At 37.3% G+C, this 22,085-nt stretch overlaps 1 pseudogene; it reads left to right on the top strand.

The window, feature by feature from the left end:
- The first annotated feature begins 11,704 nt into the window (after nucleotides 1-11,704).
- Nucleotides 11,705-12,811, top strand: LOC122477530 (annotated as a pseudogene).
- The last annotated feature ends 9,274 nt before the right edge of the window (nucleotides 12,812-22,085 follow it).

The raw sequence follows: 22,085 nt of genomic DNA, 5'->3' as shown, positions 1-22,085 counted from the left end.
TTGCAATGCCTCATCCCATCTCATAGATACGTACACACAGTCATACCCTCACTCAGAGTAAATTACTGGTCTAGACTCACATGCTGACTGTTTCCACATTTGGGAGTAACTGTTCTTCCTACTGCACTATGAACTTCCTCCTAAACTGTCCAACTGAGTCTGTGCCTGCCTCAGCCCAGTTATGCCAGTCTAGTTGCCTATGGCAGCCTTTCCAAGTCTGCCCCTTTTTACTTTAAGATATGACACGAGTTCTGACCTCTGGAGTATCACAGAATATGCCTACCAGTCTTTCAAGCTCTTAAACACAGTAAAGCTTTGAAGGGGTTCAGAACAACTCTCCCCCAAATGTGCTACTTTATGGCATGTGGACTATTTTGAGCTGAAGGTAATTAAGACCCAGCAGATCCAAGAAAAACTTCTGCCTTTGCCTAAACTACCTAAAAGAATTCAGATAAAGGGCCTAGTCCAGGAAGAAAGCTTATTACCACGAGATAACTTTTGTATCTGAATGACCTATCTGGAGGGCAGGACAAACATCTAATTACCAAACATCTGCTCTTCTTATCTGCTTGTGGATCAATCTCCCACTCTTTGAAGCCACAAGCCTCTGTCCCATTCCTTAGCTCAAGATGGCACATAAGCCTCAATTACCTGGCTTGTCCTTGGGTCTATCTTTCTGAGGTCCTTCTATATACATAAGTTAATTTGTTTGTCTCTTATTAACATGTCATATGTTAATTTGATTATTACACCAGCCAAAAAACCAAGAAGGGTAGGAGAAAAATATTTCCTCCCCAACAGCTCCTATCCACAGATGTTTTTCAACTCTTTTTCATATATGAATTCATCATAGCAAAGCTGCATCTAACTTGGCTTTCTTTCAAGGAATGTAGTTACTGGATTCATTGTAGCCAAATATCTCTAATTGCAGTGGTTTTTAGACTTTAGTGTGCATAAGAATCTCCAAAGGGGTGACTAAATTGCATTTTCCTGGGCCTCATCCCCTGTGCAAAAGATTAGGAGTCAGGGGGTCTAGGATGGAGTCTAGGAGTCTGCAGTATATATAAGTACTCGGGACATCCTGCTATCAGGGGTGCTACGGTCCACACTTTAAAATACTTTACTTGTTAACTTGTCCATAAAGCTCATATGGATCCACTCAAGTAATAGGAACACAAATTCTCCTTTCGCTACTTTGAAGAATATGCATCTAGAAGTCTGCTTTTCTCCTCTGATGGCATTAAATGTGAAAAGAAGGAAATCAAGAGTGAAACTGCTGGCAGTGTCCCTTTAAAGATCATCATTATTCTGAAAATGAAATGTTTGCTTGCTTCCTTCGCAAGGAAAAAGTTCTGCTTGCCGTGGGAGTAAAAGGTGTTATGATTACAAAATTTTTGTTCACCAGACAAATTCCAGTCCTTTCATATGGCTTTAGACAATGCTCTCTCTGTTTGTACAGTACTTCAAAATCCTGAGGAGGTGGTTTCAGTGTGGGCTAATGCCAGTGTTATTTAGAGAACATGCAAACAGAATCAAGACTTAGAGCTGCTCAAGGAGACAGAACAGTGGCCTCCCAAACAATAGGACTTGTACTTGCTGGAGCTACTGAGTCATCCTGAAACACAGATTGCCCATCTCTCTTAAAGGTGTGGTAAGTGAATACTCGTCAGGTTTAAAGGCCAGAATCTGGCTCAAACATTCCTTGGGATGCTCTCCCTACTCGTGATTCCAGGCTCTCATAAGATCAAAGGAAATGACAGAAATTTGAGAATTCAGTTGCAGCTCTGACACTTTATTGATTAAAAGACCTTGAGCAAGTCATTCTACTGGTCTAATAGAATTAGGATGACAATATTTACCTCAAAGGGTGGTTTTGAAAATTAAGTTTAGTTTCTGATAATATATAGCACAGTATCTGGCAGTAAACCACTGCAACATTCATTTTTGATTCCCACCTCATAATTTGGTCTGGAGCCATTGCTCCACCAATCCCTCAATGGCAGTGCGTATCTCCAGCCACCATTTAGCTCAGGGCAACACCCTTTCCAATGGACACTGTATGCCATTTAACATGGCTGATTTTATGGGCTGGCAGTTAAGAAGCGCTACAGTGTAATCATCAGTTCACCAGACTGATAGAGTAGCAAGCAGGTTATGAGTTTTAATGCTAATTAAGGATACTTGTCTTTCTCTTAAAAAAATCCCCATTTTAACCCACTTATTTTCACATTTGTTAAATGAAGTTCGAAAACCAGATACAACATGGACACCTGTGTGGCCCAGTAGGTTAAGCATCTGGTTAACCAAGCATCTTGGTTTCGGCTCAGGTCCTGAACTCACAGTTCGTGGGTTTGAGCCCCATGTCAGGCTCCGTGCAGACAGCACAGAGCCTGCTTGGGATTCTTTCTCTCCCTCTCTCTCTGCCCCTCCCCCACTCATGCTCTCTCTTCTCTCTCTGTCTCTCTCAAAATAAAAAGTAAATTTTTAAAAACTTTAAAAAAAGTTATTTTTAAAAAATTAGATACAACAAAACCTGGATTTACCTAACAGACCAGTTAAGGCAAGAACTCTCAATGGTACAAAGAAGGCTGTGTAATTTTCTGAAAACCTAATAAATGCTATGAATCCTCTCCCTTTCCTCTGGAGAAAAGTATACATACACACTAAATTTTGCATTCAGTTGATGGAGGTTTACAGACTCCCCACAGACCATCAATGAAACCCAGGCTAAGAAGCCCTGGGAGTGTACCATCCACTCACTTACCACCCTTTCCCTAGTAAACTAGGAGCCTAAGCCCCTCCAACCATGAGAAGAACCTGGAACTTCTCTTAAACGCTGTTAAAACCCCACAGAAGACTTGTGTGGGCTCCTTGAACAGACACTTGGGTTCTCACAAGGACTACATACAGCATATGTCTAGGCAATGACGGGGTTGTCATAGTGAGGTGATTAGGAACTCAGTTTTATAGTTTGGTCAATATGTTTTACAGCTTCTGTAAATCAGGCAAAAATTGAAGGCAAGGTGGGGAGAAAAGTCTGAAGAAAACTCAGTTTTCTTGAAGGGTCTCATTCAAAGTTTAGGGGTCATATTACCCACATTGCTTGCCATATTGCAAGTATGCTGGAAAATGCTCCTACTTCATTGTCAGGGACTGCTTCCCACCTTCATAGTTCTGCTTTTTCTAATGGGAATTTCAGAATATCAACTTGTCAATGTTCCAATTCTCATATATCAAGAGTCAAACAGTGAGAGATCAGTTTTCCAGGTGACAAACTGATGGAGGAGACAAAGATAAAACAGGCTGCATATAGCAAATAACAGGAATCAGACAACAGGCAAAAAGCAAGTGGTAAACTATGTTCAATTAACTTCTATTATTACATATTTTTTAAACTTTAAGTGTAGGCATGCCATGGTTATTCTTAACCCATCTCCCTCCTACAGAGAGCTATGTTTTAAGGGTCGGAATGCAGTATCATTCAGATATAAAGATAAAATCCTGGCCTTCCCCAACAAAATGTGAATGCAGAGTTTCTCCTCCATAAGAATCATCCCTAGTCCTTCAACCCTTAGGATTAAAGATTCGCTTTTGAGGGGCACCTGCCTGGCTAGATGGTGGAGCATGAAACTCTTGATCTCGGGGTTGGTTAGAAATTCAAGCCTCATGTTGAGTATAGAGATTAGTTAAGAAAAAATTAACATCTTAAAGAAAAAAAGATATGCTTTGGAGACAACGCTGGTCAAGTCAAGTCAGGAGTGCAAGCTGTGGCCAATAACAAGACATATGTGGTTCTAGACAGAGATGATATCCAAAGAAAAACTTAAGAAGGTCAATGTAGCTCTGAACACAAAATGAATTTGAATGATTCTGAATGATTTTCCAATGGGTAAATAATAAATTGAGATATGACAGGAAAAGGAGAAGTTGAAAGAGAACATTAGAACTGCAAAAGTAGGATTCACCTTGTTCTAACACTCAGCTAATACAGTAAAACAGGTCTTGTCTTAATGTGTTCAGAAATGAGACCCACTGAGCTATACAAATGACAGTTATGCTACCTATTCATGGGACTTAAAAGATAGATACAAACGTATCCACCAATAGGGAGGATAGAATTTCAAGTTCTCAGAGGTTGAACCTGAATTTTCTGCTCTACTCTGCTATATTCTCTTCCTAAAAGACCTCATCTAGTCCCAGGCTTTAAATACCATCTATATACCAATTATCCTCAAGTTTATTTCTCCAGCCCTGACTTCCTCCATAGTTTTATACTCAACTGTCTACTTTGCAAATCCCAGGATAACCAATAAAAAAATAACTTAAATACATATAAAAAATGAAACAAGAAGGGAATCAAATGGTACAAAAAAAAAACACAAAAGAAAGCAGTACTGGGGCACCTGGGTGGCTCAGTCAGTTAAGCACCCATCTCTTGATTTCGGCTCAGGTCATGATCTCACAGTTGTGAGATCAAGGCCCATATTGGGCTCTGCACTGGGTGTGGAATGGGTTTAAGATTCTACCTCTCCCTTTCCCTCTGCTCCTTCCCCGTTCACACATGCATGCAAACACTCTCACTCACTCTCTCTCTCTGTCTCTCTTTCTCTTTTTCTCTCTCTCTCAGAAAAAAAAGGCGGGGGGTGCCTGGGTGGCTCAGTTGGGTAAGCATCCAACTTTGGCTCAGGTCATGATCTCAGGGTTTGTGGGTTTGAGCCCCACATTGGGCTCTGTGCTGACAGCTCACAGCCTGGAGCCTGCTTCAGTTTCTGTGTCTCCCTCTCTCTCTGCTCCTCCCCCACTTATGCTCACTCTCTAAAATAAATAAACATTTTTTTAAATGTTTTTAATGTTTGTTTGTTTGTTTATGAGAGACAGACAGACAGAGACACACACAGAGTGCGAGTGGGGAAAGGGCAGAGAAAGGGAGACACAGAATCCAAAGCAGGCTCCAGGCTCTGAACTGTCAGCACAGAGCCTGATGCGGGGCTTGAACCCACAACCTGTGAGATCATGATCTGAACTGAAGTTGGACACTTAAACAACTGAGCCACCCAGGCACCCCAATAAATAAATATTTTTTAAAAGGTGACTACTGAAGAAACTGAGGAACAAAAATGATATAAGCGATATAGAAAATAGCAAAATGGCAGAATTAAGTCTTTTATTTAAAAAAAATTTAAAAACACTTTTTTTAGAATTAAGTTTTTCCTTATCAATAATCAGTTTAAATATAAATGAGTTAAATTCACTTCTTAGATGATTGGCGGTATGGATTCAAAAAATTATTCACCTAGGGGCACGTGGGTGCCTGTCAGTTGAGCATCTGACTCTTGATTTCTGCTCAGATCATGATCTCACATTTCGTGGGATCTAGCTTCACGTTGGGCTCTGTGCTGACAGTTTGGAATAATCTCTCTCCCTCTTTCTCTGGCACTCCCCTGCTCACTCAAGCTCACTCTTGCTCTCTCTCTCAAAATAAATAAATAAAATTAAAAAAAAAGATTCATTTATAAGCTATCTACAACAGGCTCACTTTAGATCTAAAGACAGAAATATGTTTAAAATAAAAGAATGGGGGCGCCTGGGTGGCGCAGTCGGTTAAGCGTCCAACTTCAGCCAGGTCACGATCTCGCGGTCCGTGAGTTCGAGCCCTGCATCAGGCTCTGGGCTGATGGCTCAGAGCCTGGAGCCTGTCTCCGATTCTGTGTCTCCCTCTCTCTCTGCCCCTCCCCCGTTCATGCTCTGTCTCTCTCTGTCCCAAAAATAAATAAACGTTGAAAAAAAAATTTTTTTTAATAAAAGAATGGATGGGGCACCTGGGTGGCTCAGTCAGTTAAGCATCCAGCTTCAGCTCAGGTCATGATCTCACAGTTTGTGAGTTTGAGCCCAGCGTCTGAGTTGACAGCTCAGAGCCTGGAGACTGAGTCAAAGTCTGTGTTTCCCTCTCTGCCCCTCCCCTGCTCGTACTCTGTCTCTCTCTCAAAAATAAATAAACATTTAAAAAAATAATAAAAGAATGGAAAAAATATATTCCATGCAAACAGTAAACAAAAGAGAGCTTGAGTAGCTAATCTAATAGCAGACAAAATAGACTTTAAGTCAAAAGTTGTTATGAGACCAAAAAGAATATCATATATTGATAAAAGGGTCAATTCATCAAGAAGATATAACAATCATAGACATACATACAAACAAAAGAGACTCAAAACATGTGAAATAATCATTGACAGAACTGAAGAGAAAAATAGATAGTTCTACAATAATAGTTGTAGACTTCAATACTCTACTTCTACTAATGGATAGACATCTAGATCCAATATCAATAATGAAATAGAAGATTTAAACAACAATATAAACCACATACACCTAATAAACATACAGAACACTCTACCCATCAATAGCAGAATACACATCCTTCTAAATTGCACATGGAATGTTCTTCAGGACAGACCATATTTTAGGTTACAAAACAAGTCTCAATAAATTTAAAAAGATAGAAGTCACACAAACTATCTTCTCTGATATAAATAACTCTAGAAATCAATAACAAGGAAAACTAGAAAATTCACAAATGTGGAATGTGGAAATTAAACAACACACTCTTAAACAATCAATGAGTAAAAGAAAAAGATTATAAAAGAAATCAGAAAATACTTTGATACAAATGAAAATGGTAACACAGCATACCCAAACTTATAGGAGGCTGTGATAGCAGTCTTCAGAGAAAAATGCATTCCTCTAAACGTATCCATTAAAACAGGAGATATCTCTCAAACCAATAACCTAACTTTATGCATTAAGGAATTAGAAAAAGAAAAATAAACTGAATTCAAAGCTAGCAGAAGAAATAATAAGGAACACAGATTAATGAAATACAGAACAGAAAATCAGAGGATCATAAAACCAAAAGTTGGTTTAACAGATCAACAAAACTGACAAAACTTTACCTAGACTGAGAAAATCTAAATAATGAAAATCAGAAATACTAGAGGCAATATTATTCCAAACCTTAGAGAAATAAAATAAATTATAAATGAATACTATGAGCGATTTTACATCAATAAATCACCAAACTACCAGACTGACTTAATATGAAATAGAACATCTGAATAGACCTGTGATAAGATCAAACCAACAATCAAAAACCTCTCAATAAAGAAAGTCCAGGACCAGATGTCTTCACTAGTAAAGTCTACCAAACATTTAAAGAAGAATTAACATTATCAGTATCCTCTTTACTCAAGTATTATTGATATCTCCATTGTAAGAATATACAAAATTCCTTCCTGCCATGCATTTCAATTCCTAGAACCCCTTTCTCTCAAATCATTAAATAACTGGCTTATTCTTATCCTCAAATCTCAGTTTAATAGTTTCTCTTTCATGGAGGCCTTCCCAAATCCTACTAACAGGTCCCCCCTATTTATTCTTTATCACAGCATACTGTTTATTTCGGAACACTTATCCTGGAATTAACCTTCCTCATTTATTTGTTTGCCTTTTAATCTTGTTTGTCTTCTCACTAAATTGAAGTGCTATGAGGACAGAAGCCTCGTCCATCTTATTTTCAATTTACAGCCAGAGCATAGCAAAATACCTGACACATCGTAGGCATTCAGTAAATTTTAGTGAATTAATAACTAAAAGGAAACACTTTATACAATCTTTAGATGTTAATCAGTGACTAACAATTCGGCATAAGAGGGACACCTGGGTGGCTCAGTCAGTTGAGCGTCTGACTCTTGATTTTCACTCAGGTCATGATCCTAGAGTTATAGGATTGAGCCCTGCATCGGACTCCATGCTTGGGATTCTCTCTCTCCCTCTCTCCCTCTCTCTCTCTCTCTCTCTCTCTCTCTCTCTCTCTCTCTCTCTGCCCCTCCCCCACTCATGCTCGCTCTCTGTCTCTCTCTCTAAAATTAAATATATATATATATTTTTTTTTTTAATTTGGCATGAGAAATAACTAGGTTTCAAGTTAAAATTTAGCAAACTACAACATATTTTTCTCTGATCTGTTCCATCTCTCCCCACTCCAACTTTTTAAACATATAGATTATTATGTATTCTCCTAGAAATTTAAGATAAATGATTTTTTCTAACTGTAGCTAAATACTATCTTTTGGCATTATTCTTCAGATAACCAAATATCATAATCCCTTAAGAGGCTAAAAAAGGTCAAACTACTAATACTTTATTTGGACATAAACTTAAAAAGATAAAAAGTCACTCTAGATACTATTTATTAATAGTAACTTATTGGTAACAGTAAACACATATCCGTATTCCCTGAAGGGAGATCCTGAATAGTAAGACATTGCCTGACTGTTTTTTGTTTTGTTTTGTTTTTCTTTTCAAATTTTTATTTAAATGCCTGAGTGTTAAGTATAGGCATATTAGCCTAAGATATGAGAGTTTGTTCTCAGTCTATGTTCTCACAAGAGTCCCAGACCACAGTGAAATGAGAGGGGGAATGACCACTTCACTTCAGCCACATTTTCAAAAGTTAATTTGTCACTTGTTGGGATGAGCACTGGGTGTTGTATATAAGCAATGAACCATGGGAATCTACCCCAAAAACCAAGAGCATACTTTACACACTGTATGCTAGCCAATTTGACAGTAAATTATATTTTTAAAAAATGAAACAAGTTACTGGGGTGCCTGGGTGGCTCACTTGGGTGAGCATCCAACTTTGGCTCAGGTCATGATCTCCTGGTCCGTGAGTTCAAGCCCCGCATCGGGCTCTGTGCTGACAGCTCAGAGCCTGGAGCCTGTTTCAGATTCTGTGTCTCCCTCTCTCTCTGACCCTCTTCCATTCATGCTCTATCTCTCTCTGTCTCAAAAATAAATAAATGTTTTTAAAAAATGAAATGTTAACTAATAAAAAAAGTTAATTTGTCTGATTTTTTTTAAGTGCTGGTTTAGATTTCTAAAACTACCCACAATTGTCAAATGATCAGAACTTCTGGATAAATATCTTATAATCCCATGAGTTCTCACAATAAAAACGACCCAAAAATTTACTTGAGGCACTTGTACTACTATGAAGTCCCTGAAAGCTCAAGGACTACCCAACTCCACACTTTACTTAGAAGTCAGAAAGGGAAAAAAAAAAAAAAAGAAGAAGAAGAAACTAAATATTGTCAGCAGTTAGGACCGATCCACACAACCAGAAATATTCGCCTCAAAAGTGATTATTATTTTAGCTAATATGTGTTGAATGTTTACAATGGACTAGGTTTTCTAAGTGTTAACAGTTCTTATTGTATCTAAATCTCAGAGTAACTCTAAAAGGCAGGTGCTACAATGTTTACTTTACCACTGAAGAAACCAGGACTCTGAAAGGTTAGATAACTTGCCAAAGGCTCACAGGTAGTAAACAGAGAAGCTAGCAGTTGAAGTCATATAGTCTGATTCCTTTGACAGTATTATCCAAAAGGGTTATAGACTGGGGCAACTGGCTGGGGCAATTGGTAGAGTAAGCGACTCTTGATCTTGGGGTTGTGAGTTTGATCCCACATCGGGTGTAGAGTTTACTTTAAAAAGTTAAAAAAATAGGGGCGCCTGGGTGGCGCAGTCAGTTAAGCGTCCGACTTTAGCCAGGTCACGATCTCGCGTTCCGTGAGTTCGAGCCCCGCGTCGGGCTCTGGGCTGATGGCTCAGAGCCTGGAGCCTATTTCGATTCTGTGTCTCCCTCTCTCTCTCTGCCCCTCCCCCGTTCATGCTCTGTCTCTCTCTGTCCCAAAAATAAATAAACGTTGAAAAAAAATTAAAAAAAAAAGTTAAAAAAATAAAGGGGATATGGATTCTATGTCTTAATGTATCAATATTTACTCAATAGGCTCAGTTAATATGTACAATTGTAGGTAGTCCCATCCTTACTTTTCTGTCCCTTTTGCAACAGAGAATCCTGAGCAACAGGAGTTAAGATGCTCATGGAAAAAGCCATCATTTCATGTTGAAAAAGAAGGGGAGAAAATTCTATGAACAATAAAAAAAAGTGATTGCATTTCCAGGAAAGTAGCAAACCATATACCCCTAGGTTACCTTGCTGTGGTCATAAAGTCTGCAAGTTACATTTCAGTAACTTTTGTAGCCTTGGACTACAGTTTACTATTATTGACCTCAAAGCTAATCACTGTATCTATTTCCACTCTAACAAAAACTACTTTAGGATAAAGTACAAGAGCTAAGTCTTCATTTGTTGCAAGGATAACTCAGATGCTATAGGCTTCTAATTTCTGTTTCTATTTCACGTTGGTATAAAGTGCCATATCTTTTCTCCAGAGGTAATCATAAAATCCATTAATGGGTACGACCTCAGGAGGAGTCAGGGGTTGAGATCCAACACAAAGCCTCTTCTGCAACCTCCTACCAGCATTAGAGAGTCCATTAATCCTAGGAAGTTCCGCTTTCCTTCAAAGAGATAAAGGAGCTCCCACTTCCAAGGAGGTCAGGGATAGATGAAGTGAGAGGCAGGAATGACTATTACCTAGTAACAAGAATATTTATTACCTAGCAATAAAAGTATTCTTGTGTTTTAACATGATTGTTCTAATGTTATATCAAAATAGCTGCATCAAACTATCGCCAGTACCTAAAATGGCTATATCTAAGTATTCCCTGGACTTCTGGTTCTACGATAAGATGGAAGAGGAAATGTACTTCTCCATATTCCTTTCACTAAGTATAATTAACAACCCTGAATATTATATATAAACACATAAGGTGACTCTGAAAGGTGGAGAGAAGAAAGACCAGGTAAGGACCTTGAGACTCAAGGTATGGCATAGTGTTAAATTCCCTGGGTTTCCCTTTTGCCTAATATCCTGGATGGGGTACATTAGAAGCTTGTAACCAGGACACACCCATGAATGCAGTCTAAACATGCTTTAAGTAAAACTTGTTCTCTCTAGCCAAAGGACCAGGATAAAGGCAGTCCAGTAAGACAGAAAACTTTTAGACAATAACCACCTTACTCCAGCCAAACACTATGGGATAAAAATTGTGGTTGCACCTCAACCCATGACAGAATAAGACAGGTAGGAAACCTAGACTTCTACCTTTACAAAGCCATAACTAGTCATCTCTTCCCCTGTATCAGGGTGGTGCAAAAAAGGCAGAGTAGATAGCCAGAACTTTCATTTTGACCCAGTGGTAAGGAGGTCCCCCATTCCATGGTGATAGTGGAGGCCATGTCAGGTGCAGTAATGAGGCATTCTTTCTCCTCCCAACCAAGATGATATCAGCAGAGGCCTAGTAAAGACTTGAAATTTTGTCTCTGCCCCAAAATAACAAGAGGCTCTTCCCCATGGAATGTCAAAGGTGGCCTAGTAGAAAACATGGACTTGCATCCCTAATTGGCAGTAATGAAGCAATATACCACTTCCAATTCTTGTGTGGTGACTACAGAGTCCTATGAATGTTTAATAAGATCCACAGTCTCGTAACATAATAGCCCCAATTGCCAGGACACACTAAAAATAATCATTCATCATACTAAGAATCAGGAAAATCTCAATATGAATGAGGAAAATAAAATCATCAGATGAAAACAAGAAGTTACAAATATCAGAATTATGTGACAAGGATTTTAGTCATCATGGTGCTTCTATGAAAAATTATGTAAAAGCTTGAAGAAAATGAAAATATAGAAAGTCCCAGAGTTCCCATCAAATAAATATAATGTCCAAGCAAAGAAATAAAAGACATAAAGAAAAACCAAATTTCAGAACTGAAAATATAAACCAAAATGAAAAATTGCTAGAAGGGGCCAACCGCAGAACAGAGTTGATAAGGGAAAGAATGAGTAGATGTAAATATAGGACAGTAGAAATTGCCCACTCTGAGAAGTATGAGCAGGAACTCAGGAAGACTCAGCTTATCAAAGCTGCCCCAGCGATGAAAACAAGCTCTGTGTTTGAAGACCCAGTGATCAGCAAATCCTCCAACATGATGATGAAAGCCAGAAACAAAGTACTGGCCACATCCTTCATGATGCAGACTCTGGAAGCTGTGAAAGGAAGCATTTTGAGAAGTACCATGCTTCTGCAGAACAGGCAGCCATGAAACGCAACCCCTACACCATCTTCCACCAAGCACTGGAGAACTGTGAGCCTGTGATTGGGCTGGTACCCATCCTCAGAGGTGGCCATTTCTACCAGGTCCCTGTGCTACTGGCTGACTGGTGTCGCCACTTCCTGGCCATGAAGTGGATGATTACTGAGTGCAGGGAGAAGCCCTGGAGGATGCTGATGCCAGAGAGGTCATCACATGAGCTGCTGGAGGCTTTTCACAACCAGGGCACTATGATCAAGAAGTATGACATGAACAAGATGACTGAGGCCACCCATGCCCTAGCTCACTACTGCTGGTGTTAGAGAGAGGGTAGAGGCTCAAGGAGCAGCCCAGGGCTCTCTGCTGCAAGAAACAATAGGAGCCACTGTCATGATGAAAAACACTTGTGTGTTAAGGGTATAGTTCCTTTTTAAGCTCAGGCAGGCCTCATAAGGATGGAGCAACATATTTATTGCTTCTTAGTCCTTTCTTTGGGGGCTAGAACTTGTTCTTCCTGTTTTATCACCTTACAAAGAGAGAACATGTCAATGTGGATTTCCCCCAGGAAACTTAGGGCCCATCCAGCTACTCTTCCTTCAATTTGGGTAGAACTTAGAATGATATGAAAGGAAGCAGTTTTAATATTAGAAAAGGTTTATTAAAAAATTCTCACCCTGAACTGGTGTAGTATGTGATACGGTACTGCCATTTATTAAAACCAACTAGAAATGAAGAGGAAGAGGAAGAGGAAGAGGAAGAAGAAGAAGAAAGGAAAGAAGGAAAGAAATAAAGAAGAGAAAGAAAGAAATAAAAAGAAGGAAGAAAGAAGAGAAATTACTCTTTCTGAAAAACAGAAAAAAATAGATGGAAAAAAGGTACTTAGGGACCTGACGTTCTGTAACAAAAGATCTAACATCCATGCCATCAGATTCCTATCAGGTTATAAGAAAGAATGACACTAAAGTAGTACTCAAAGAAATAATGGCTGAGGGGTCCCTGGCTGGCTGAGTCGGTAGAGTATGCGACTCTTGATCTTGGGGTCATGAGTTCAAGCCACATGTTAGGTATAAAGCTAACTATAAAACAAACAAACAAATAAGTAAAAATAAATAATGGCTGAAAATCCCCCAAATTTGCCAAAATACATAAACCTACAAATGCAAGAAGGTGAGCAAACCTTAAACAGGATAGACCCAAAGAAATTCATGTCACAATACATTATAATCAAACTGCTGAAAATTAGAAGCAAAGAAAATCTAGAAAGTAGCAAGAGATAAATGACACTTTATTTCCAGGGGAAACTAATGCAAATTACAGCAGATTTCCAATACAAGTTCAGGAGAAGTACAACCTTCTCTCCACAACTCCTACTTGTGACTCTACCTTGAGGCCAGAAGGAAGTGGCACACTATTTTTAAATGCTAAGCAAAGAAATATCAACCCAGAATTCCATATGCAGTGAAAATATTCTTTATGGAAAAAGGAGAAATCAAGACTATCTTAGATGAAGGGAAATTAAGAGAATTTGTCACCAGAAGACCTACCCTAAAAGAATGGCTAAAGGCAATTAATGAAACAGGAAGTAAATAATAAGAGAAGAAATCTTGAAACATTAGGAAGAAATAAAGTATAATGGGAAGAGTAAAAACTTTGGTAATACAATAGACCTTCCTTTTCCTCAAGTTTCTCTACACTAATAATGAACTGTCTGAAAAAGAAATTTTAAAAAATCACATTTATATTATCAAAAGAACAAGAAACTTAGGAATAAATTTAACCAAAGAAGTGAAGATTTACACTGTGAAAACAGTAAGACATTGATTTAAGAAATTGAAGAAAGTGTAAATAATTGGAAAGATATCCCATGTTCATAGTTGGAAGGATATTATTTTTTTAATTTTTTTATGTTTATTTATTTTTGACAGAGAGAGAGAGAGACAGAGCATGAGCAGGGGAGGGGCAGAGAGAGGAAGACACAGAATCCGAAGCAGGCTCCAGGCTCTGAGCTGTCAGCACAGAGCCTGACACAGGGCTTGAACTCACAGACCGCGAGATCATGACCTGAGCCGAAGTCAGACGCTCAACCAGTTGACTGAGCCACCCAAGTGCCCCTTGGAAGGATATTATTAAAATTTCCATACTACCCAAAGTCATTTGTAGATTCAATGCAATCTCTACCAATATTCCAATGCCATTTTTCACAGAAGTAGAACAAACAGTCCTAAAACTCATATGGAACCACAAAATACCCTGAATAGCCAAAGTAATCTTGAGAAAGAACAAAGCTGGAGACATCACATTCCTGATTCCAAACTATATTACAAAGCTATAGTAATCAAAATAGTATGGTACTGGCATAAAAACAGGCACATACACCAATGGAACACAGTTAAAAGCCCCAAAATAAACCCACTCATATATGGTTAACAAATATGTGACAAGGGAGCCAAGTATAGACAAGGGGAAAATGATAGTCTCTTTAACAAATGGTGTTTGGAAAACTGGATAATCACATGCAAAAGAATGAGCTCCAGTCTTATACCATACAAAAATTAACTCAAAATATTTTTTTTAGTTTATTTATTTTGAGAGAGAGGTAGCATGAGTGGGGGAGGGGCAGAGAGGGAGGGAGAGAGAGATGTGGGGCTCCATCTCATGAACTGCAAGATCATGACCTGAGCCAAAACCAAGAACTGGATACTCAACTAACTGATCAATTCGGGCACCCCAAACTCAAAATATTTTAAGGACATAAATATAACACCTGAAACATTATAACCCCTAGAAAAAGACATAGGAAGGAAGCTCCTTAACATTGGTCTTGGCAATGATTTTTTGGATGTGATGCCAAAAGCACAGGCAACAAAAGCAAAAAAATCATCAAGCAGGATTTAAACTAAAAAGTCCTGCACTGCAAAAATAAATAAATAATAATAATAATCAATCAGTAAAATGAAAAGGCAACCTATGAAATAGTTGAAAATATCTATCTATCTAACCATCTATCTGACAAGGCATTAATATACAAAACATATAAGGAACTCCTATAAGGAACTCATATAAGGAACTCCTCCATATAAGGACCCAATAGCAAAAAGGAACTTAAAAATCCAATTAAAAATGACCAGAGGAACTGAATAGACATTTTGCCAAAGAAGATATACAAATGACCAATAGGCACATGAAAAGGGGCTCAACATCACTAGTCATCAGGGAAATGCAAATGAAAACCACCTATTAGAATGGCTATTATCAAAAAGACAGGAGATAATAAGTGTTAGTGAGAATGTGGAGAAAATAGAACCTTCATGCACTGTTGGTAGGAATGTAAATAAATTGGTACAGACACTATGGAATAAATGCAGAGGTTGTTCAAAAAATTAAAAATAGAACTACTACATGACACAGCAATCTCACTTCTGGGTGCATATCCAAAGGAAATGAAATTAGGATCTCAGATATCTGGACTCCCATGTTCATTGCACCATTATTCACAATAATCACAACATTGAAACTGCCTACATGTCTAAGGATGAACGGAATAAGATGTGACACACAGACACACACGATGGAATATTATTCAGCTATCAGAAAGGAGAAAGGCCTGCCATTTGCAACAACATTTGGACCTTGAAAGCATTATGCAAATTGAAGTAAGTCAGAGAAAGACAAATACTGAATGATATCACTTATATGTGAAATCTAAAAAGCCAAACTTATACAACAGAGTAGAATGGTTCTTGCCAGGGTCCTAGCAGTGGGAGAAATGGGAATGTGTTGGTTGAAGGGTACAAACTTCCAATTTTAAGATGAATAAGTTCTGGAGATCTAATGTACAGCATGATGACTATAGTGAACAATACTACATTATATATTTGAAAGTTGCTAAGCGAATAAATCTTAAATGTTCTCACCACACCAAAATATGATAATTTGAAGTGATAGAAGTGTTAACGAACCCTGCTGTAGTTACAATTTTCTAATAAATACACATGTATCAATTCATCATGTTGTACACCTTAAACTCACACACTGTTATATGTCAATTATATCTCAGTAAAGCTGGAGGAAAAAATTAGAAGAAGGAAGGGAGGCAAAAACAGAGGGAAGAAGGGAGGAAGGAAAGAGAAAAAGGTTGAAGGGACAAGACTAGAAAAAAGAGTTAAAAAAAAAACAAAAAAGTGTCCTCACAAAGGATCTGATTTTAATTGAATCAGTCTGTGTGGCAATTTATTTTCCAGGACATTGTTGAAAATAATAGAACAATCAGCCAGCAATTAGTGGCGCTTAATAGGTGGGCGTGCTCAGGGAAAGAGACAAAGAGAGCCCTGCCAAACAACTATCATTCTAAGGTGACTGTGCACATGCCCAATGCTGTGTCCTCCAAGAAGTGCCTATCAGAAGTGCATACAATAGAGAGGAAATACATTTCATTAAAAATGATCCAGTTAAAATAAATGATCCAGTTACCAGAAACAAACAAAGAAGTATAACAAACACCCCCACATACACACAGGTGGGATGGAATGTGGACCTATAACCAGAGTTGCTACAACATGTTACCTAAAATGTCCCATTTCCAACAAAAAATTACAAGACATGCAAAGAAACAGCAAAGTCTGACCCATATATGGGGGGCAACAGAAATTGGCTGAGAGTGGACAGACATCATATTTAATGGACAAAGATTTCAAAGTGGCCAAGAGAAACATATTCAAAGCAGTATAAAAATATCATGCTTAAATAAGTAAAGGTATGGTGACAATGTCTCATTAAGTAGGGACCATCAACAAGAGGACAGAAACTATAGAGTCGCCTGGGTAGCTCACTCGGTTAAATTAACTTCAGACTCTTAATTTCGGCTCAGGTCATGATCTCACGGTTGGTGAGTTTAAGCCCCACGTGGGGCTCTGTGCTGACAGTGTGGAGTCTGCTTGGGATTCTCTCTCTCTCCTTCTCTCTCTGCCCCTCCCCAGCTCATGCTGTCTGTCCCTCAAAATAAATAAATAAAAACTTTTTTTAAAAAAAGGTTAAAACTATAAAAAAAGAACCAAATGGAAATTCGGAAGCCTAAAGTATCATAACTTAAAAGAAAAATTTACTAGAGGGGCTCCACAGTTAATTTGAATTGCCAAAAGAATTAGGAAAGAAAGAAAGAAAGAAAGAAGAAAGAAAGAAAGAAAGAAAGAAAGAAAGAAAGAAAGAAAAGAAAAGAAAAGAAAAGAAAAGAAAAGAAAGAAATAGCAAGTATGAAAATAGATATTATGTAATCAAAAATCAAAATAACACAGAGGAAAAAAGAAAATAAAAGCTGCAGTGTCGGGGTGCCTGGCTAGCTTGGTAGAGCATGTGATTCAATCCCAGGATTGTGAGTTTGAGCCCCACATTGGGTATAAAGATTACATTAAAAAAATAGCTTCAGAGAAATATGGGACCTGCAAAGTACACAATGTGCATGTAACAGAAGTGCCAGAAGGGAAGAGATTAAGGTGCAGAAAAAATATTCAAAGATATAATTGCTGAATATTTTCAAATGTGATGAAAAACTTTATACATCTAAACAGCTCAATGAATTTCAAATACAATAAAAGCAACCAGATCCACAGAAAGATACATTATAATAAAAATGCTGAAAGCCAAAAGACATGGAGAAAATCATGAAAGCAACAACAGAGTCATTTATAAAGAAATCCCAATAAAATGAATAGCTGACTTGTCATCAGAAACAATGGAGGACAGAAGGCAGGAGAGAAACATATTCGAAGTGCCAAAATAATAACAAAAAACTATCAACCAAGAATCCTATATCCCTCAAAGCTATCTCTGAATAATAAATGTAAAATAAAGACATTCCTTGATCAACACAATATGAGAGAATTTGTTGCTTAGCGGACCTACCTTATAAGAAATACTAGGCTGAAAGCAAGTGACCCAGACAGTATTTCAAATAAAAAAGCAAAAACTACTTGTAAAGTTAATTATATGTCATTATAAAAGACAGTATAAATGCATATTTCTTTCCTTTTGTCGCTTGACCAACTTAAAAAAACAATTAAAAATATATGTATAATTGCACTGAAGGGCCTACAATATATAGAAATGTAATAGGTTTGCCAATAACGCAGAGGAGGTGGTAGGGATCAGAGCTGTACTACATGGTAATGTGGATCAACAGAAATAAATGAAGAAACCAGAAATGGGAAATAAGGTCAATATAACAAAAGCTAAACATATATATACATGTTCCTCTTGCTCCTGTTTCTTTAAAATATATAAAATTGTATGAAGTAGTAATTATAGCACTATGTTATTGTGCCTTTAACATATATAATACATGCATCAATAACATCACAAAAAGAGGAAAAAGGGAACAGAGGTACACAGGAGTAACCTTTCTGTGTCTCACTGGAACTAAATTAGCATAAATTTGAAGCAAATTTTGATAAGATGTATATGGTAAGCCTAAGGGACCATGAAGGAACAACAAAGGAAATAATTCAAAACTATAATGGAAAAGTTAAAGAAATTAAAATTGTACATTAGAAAATATTCACTTAAAGCAAAAGAAAGCAGTACATGAGAAAGAGTAACAAAAAGGCATGGGACATATAGAAAACAAAAAAGGAAAAATAATATAAACAAAATTATATTAGTGACAACGTAATTAAAAGGCAGAGTTTATCAAAATGGATAAAAATCAAGCTCTACCTGTATGCCATCTACAGGACACACACTTACTATTCAAATATATAAACAGACGGGGTGCCTGGGTGGCAGCTAAGCAACCGACTTTGGCTCAGGTCATGATCTCGCTGCTTATGAGTTCGAGGCCCGCATCGGGCTCTGTGCTGACAGCTCCGAGCCTGCAGTCTGCTTCAGATTCTGTCTCTGTCTTTATGCCCCTCCCCTGCTCACACTCTGTGCCTGTCTCTCTCTCTCTCTCAAATATAAAAAAATAAAACATAAAAATTTTTTTACTTAAAAATAGATATAAATAGATTGAAAGTAAAAGGATGGGGAAAAATCTATCCTGCAGACAGCAATAGTAAGAAAACTGGAATGGCTATACTAATATCAAACAAAATGCACTTTAAAACAAAAAAGTGCTTTTAGAGATAAAGAGGGATATTTTACAATGATAAAAGGGACAATCCATCAGGATTATATAACAAGTATAAACCTACACATTCAATTATAGAGCACCAAATTACATGAAGCAAAATCTGACAGAAATTAATAAACAATCGATTCTACAATAATACTTAGAGAGCAAAAAATCCATATTCAATAATGGATACAACAAGACAAAATATTAACAAGGAAATAGAAGAACTGAATAACACTATAAAATATCTATACCTAATGGACATATATAGAACATGCCTCCCAAGAACAGCAAGATACACATTCTTCTCAAGTGCACATGGAATGCTCTCCACAGTAAACCATTTGGTAGGCCATAAAACAAGTCTCAGTACCTTTAGGAGGACAGAAATCATACAAAGTATGTTCTTCAACCACAATAGAACAAAACTGTAAATCAGTAACAGAAGGAAATTTGGTATGTTCACAAACACGTACCATTAAACACCACAATCCTAAATAATCAATAGGTTAAATAAGAAATCATAAGGGAAATTTGAAAGTACTTTGAGATAAATGAAAATGATAACACAAATACCAAACCTTACAGGATCCAGTAAAAACAGTGCTTAACAGGATTTTATAGCTATAAATGCCTTTTTAAAAAAAAAAAAGAAAGAAAGAAAGAAAGAAAGAAAGAAAGAAAGAAAGAAAGAAAGATCTCAGATCAATAAGCTAACCTTCCACCTCAAGGCACTGGGAAAAGAAGAGCAAACTAAACCTAAAGCAAACAGAGGTTAAAAAAATAATAAAGATTAGATCAAAGGTAAAATAGAAAATAGAAAAACAATAAAGAAAAATCAATGAAACCAAGATTTGGTTCTCTGACAAGATCAACAAAATTGACAAACCTTTAGCTAGACTGATCAAGAAAAAAAAGACATAAGACTCAAATTACTAGAATCAGAAATAAAAAAGGTAGCTGCTAGAGACTAAATGTTTGTGTTCCCCTCCAAATTCCTATTCAGAAACCTAATCCCCAACATGATGATATTTGGAGGTGGGGTCATTGGGAGCTCTCATGAGTGGAATTAGTGTCCCTATAAAAGAGACCTCAGAGAGCTTCCCTGCCCACTTCTGCCATGTGAGATCACCATGAGAAGACAGCAGTCTACAACCAAGAAGAGGGCCTCTCCAGAATTCAACTATGTTTGGCCTCCTTATCTCAGACTTCTAGCCTCAAGAACTGTGAGAAATAAATGTCTGTTGTGTATACGCCACCCAGTCTATGGTACTTTGCTATAACAGCCCAAGCTAAGAGACATTGCGGAGATAAAAACAATTATGAAGCTAATAGACATTATAGAAATAAAAACAATTATAAACAATTATTAAAAAAAATTGCATGCCAATAAATTAGATAACGAATGAAATGGATACATTGCTAGGGAACACAAATGAGCAAAACTGATTCAACAACAAACAAAAATATGAGTAGACTTTTAACAAGAAACTGAATCAGTAATCAAACACTTCCCAACAAAGAAAAAGCCCAGGACCAGGTGACTTTACAGGTAAATTTTGCCAAATACTTAAAGAATTAATGTTGATTCTTGAAAAAATTTCCCCCCAAAAAGAAGAGGGAACATTTCCAACTCATTCTATGAGTCCCTTGTTACACTGGTGCTAAAATCAGACAACGACATGATGTGAAAAAAAAGCTACATACCAGTATCTCTTAAGAATACAGACTCAAAAATCTTCAACAAAATACTAGCAAACCAAATACATCAACATATAGAAAGAATTATACACCATGACTAGCTGGGATTTATCCCATGAACACGAGGGTATATTAACTTGGAAAAAAAATCAATAAATATAATATACCATGTGAACAGAATTAAAAAACAAAAAACACACGGATCATCTCAATAGATGCAGATAAAACATCTGAGAAACTCCAGCACCTTTTCATATCAGTAATACTCAAACTAGGAATAGAAGGGAACCATCAGTCTGATAAAAAGCATCTACAAAACACCTATAGCTAACATCCTACTTAATGGTAAGAGATGGGTGTTTTCCCTCTAAGACTAGTACCAAGACAAGAATGTCTGCTCTCACCACTTCTATTCAAAATTTTTACTGGAGTTTCTAACCAGGACACCTAGTCGAGAAAATGAAATAAAAGATATCTAGATTGGGAAGGATGAGGTAAAACTATCTCTATTCACACAAGACATCATCTGGTATGTAGAAAATCCTAAAGAATCCATTTTTTTGAGTAGGCTCCACACCCAACATGGGTGGGGCTTAAACTCACAACCCTGTGATCAAGAGTCACATGCTCTACTGAGTGAGTGAGCCAGACGCCCCAAAAGAACCCATTTTTTAAATTAATTTTATTTTTTAATTTACATCCAAATTAGTTAGCATATACAAGAACCAATTTTTTTAAGTAGACCTGAGCTGAGATCAAGAGTCCAACACGTCACCAACTGAGCCACCCAGGTACCTCCCAAAAGTATCCATTTTTGAAAAACTGTAAAAATTAATAAATGAGTTAAGCAAGGCTGCAAAATAGAAGACAAATATATAAGAATCAATTGTCTTTCTATACATTTTCAATGACCAATATGAAAATGAAATTCAGAAAACAATTCCATTTAAAATACCATCAAAAAGAACACAACATTTAGGAATAATTTTAATAAAAGAAATGCAAAACTAGCTGGGCACCCAGGGAAGAAGGGATGCTTGAGTTTGAAGGCAGTCAGCAGACAGAATCCTTTCTTGTGCGGAGGTCAGTCTTTTTTCTCTTAAACCTTCCAACTGATTAGATGAAGTCCATCCACATTATGGAGAGCATCTAAAAAATATCTTCCCAGCAACATCCACACTGATATTTGACCAAATATCTGGGTACTGTGGTCTAG

This window comes from Prionailurus bengalensis, chromosome X, assembly GCF_016509475.1.
Source record: "Prionailurus bengalensis isolate Pbe53 chromosome X, Fcat_Pben_1.1_paternal_pri, whole genome shotgun sequence".
Taxonomy (NCBI): domain Eukaryota; kingdom Metazoa; phylum Chordata; class Mammalia; order Carnivora; family Felidae; genus Prionailurus; species Prionailurus bengalensis.
Note: the sequence above shows the minus strand (reverse complement) of the source record. Positions and strands in the feature narration are given on the sequence as shown.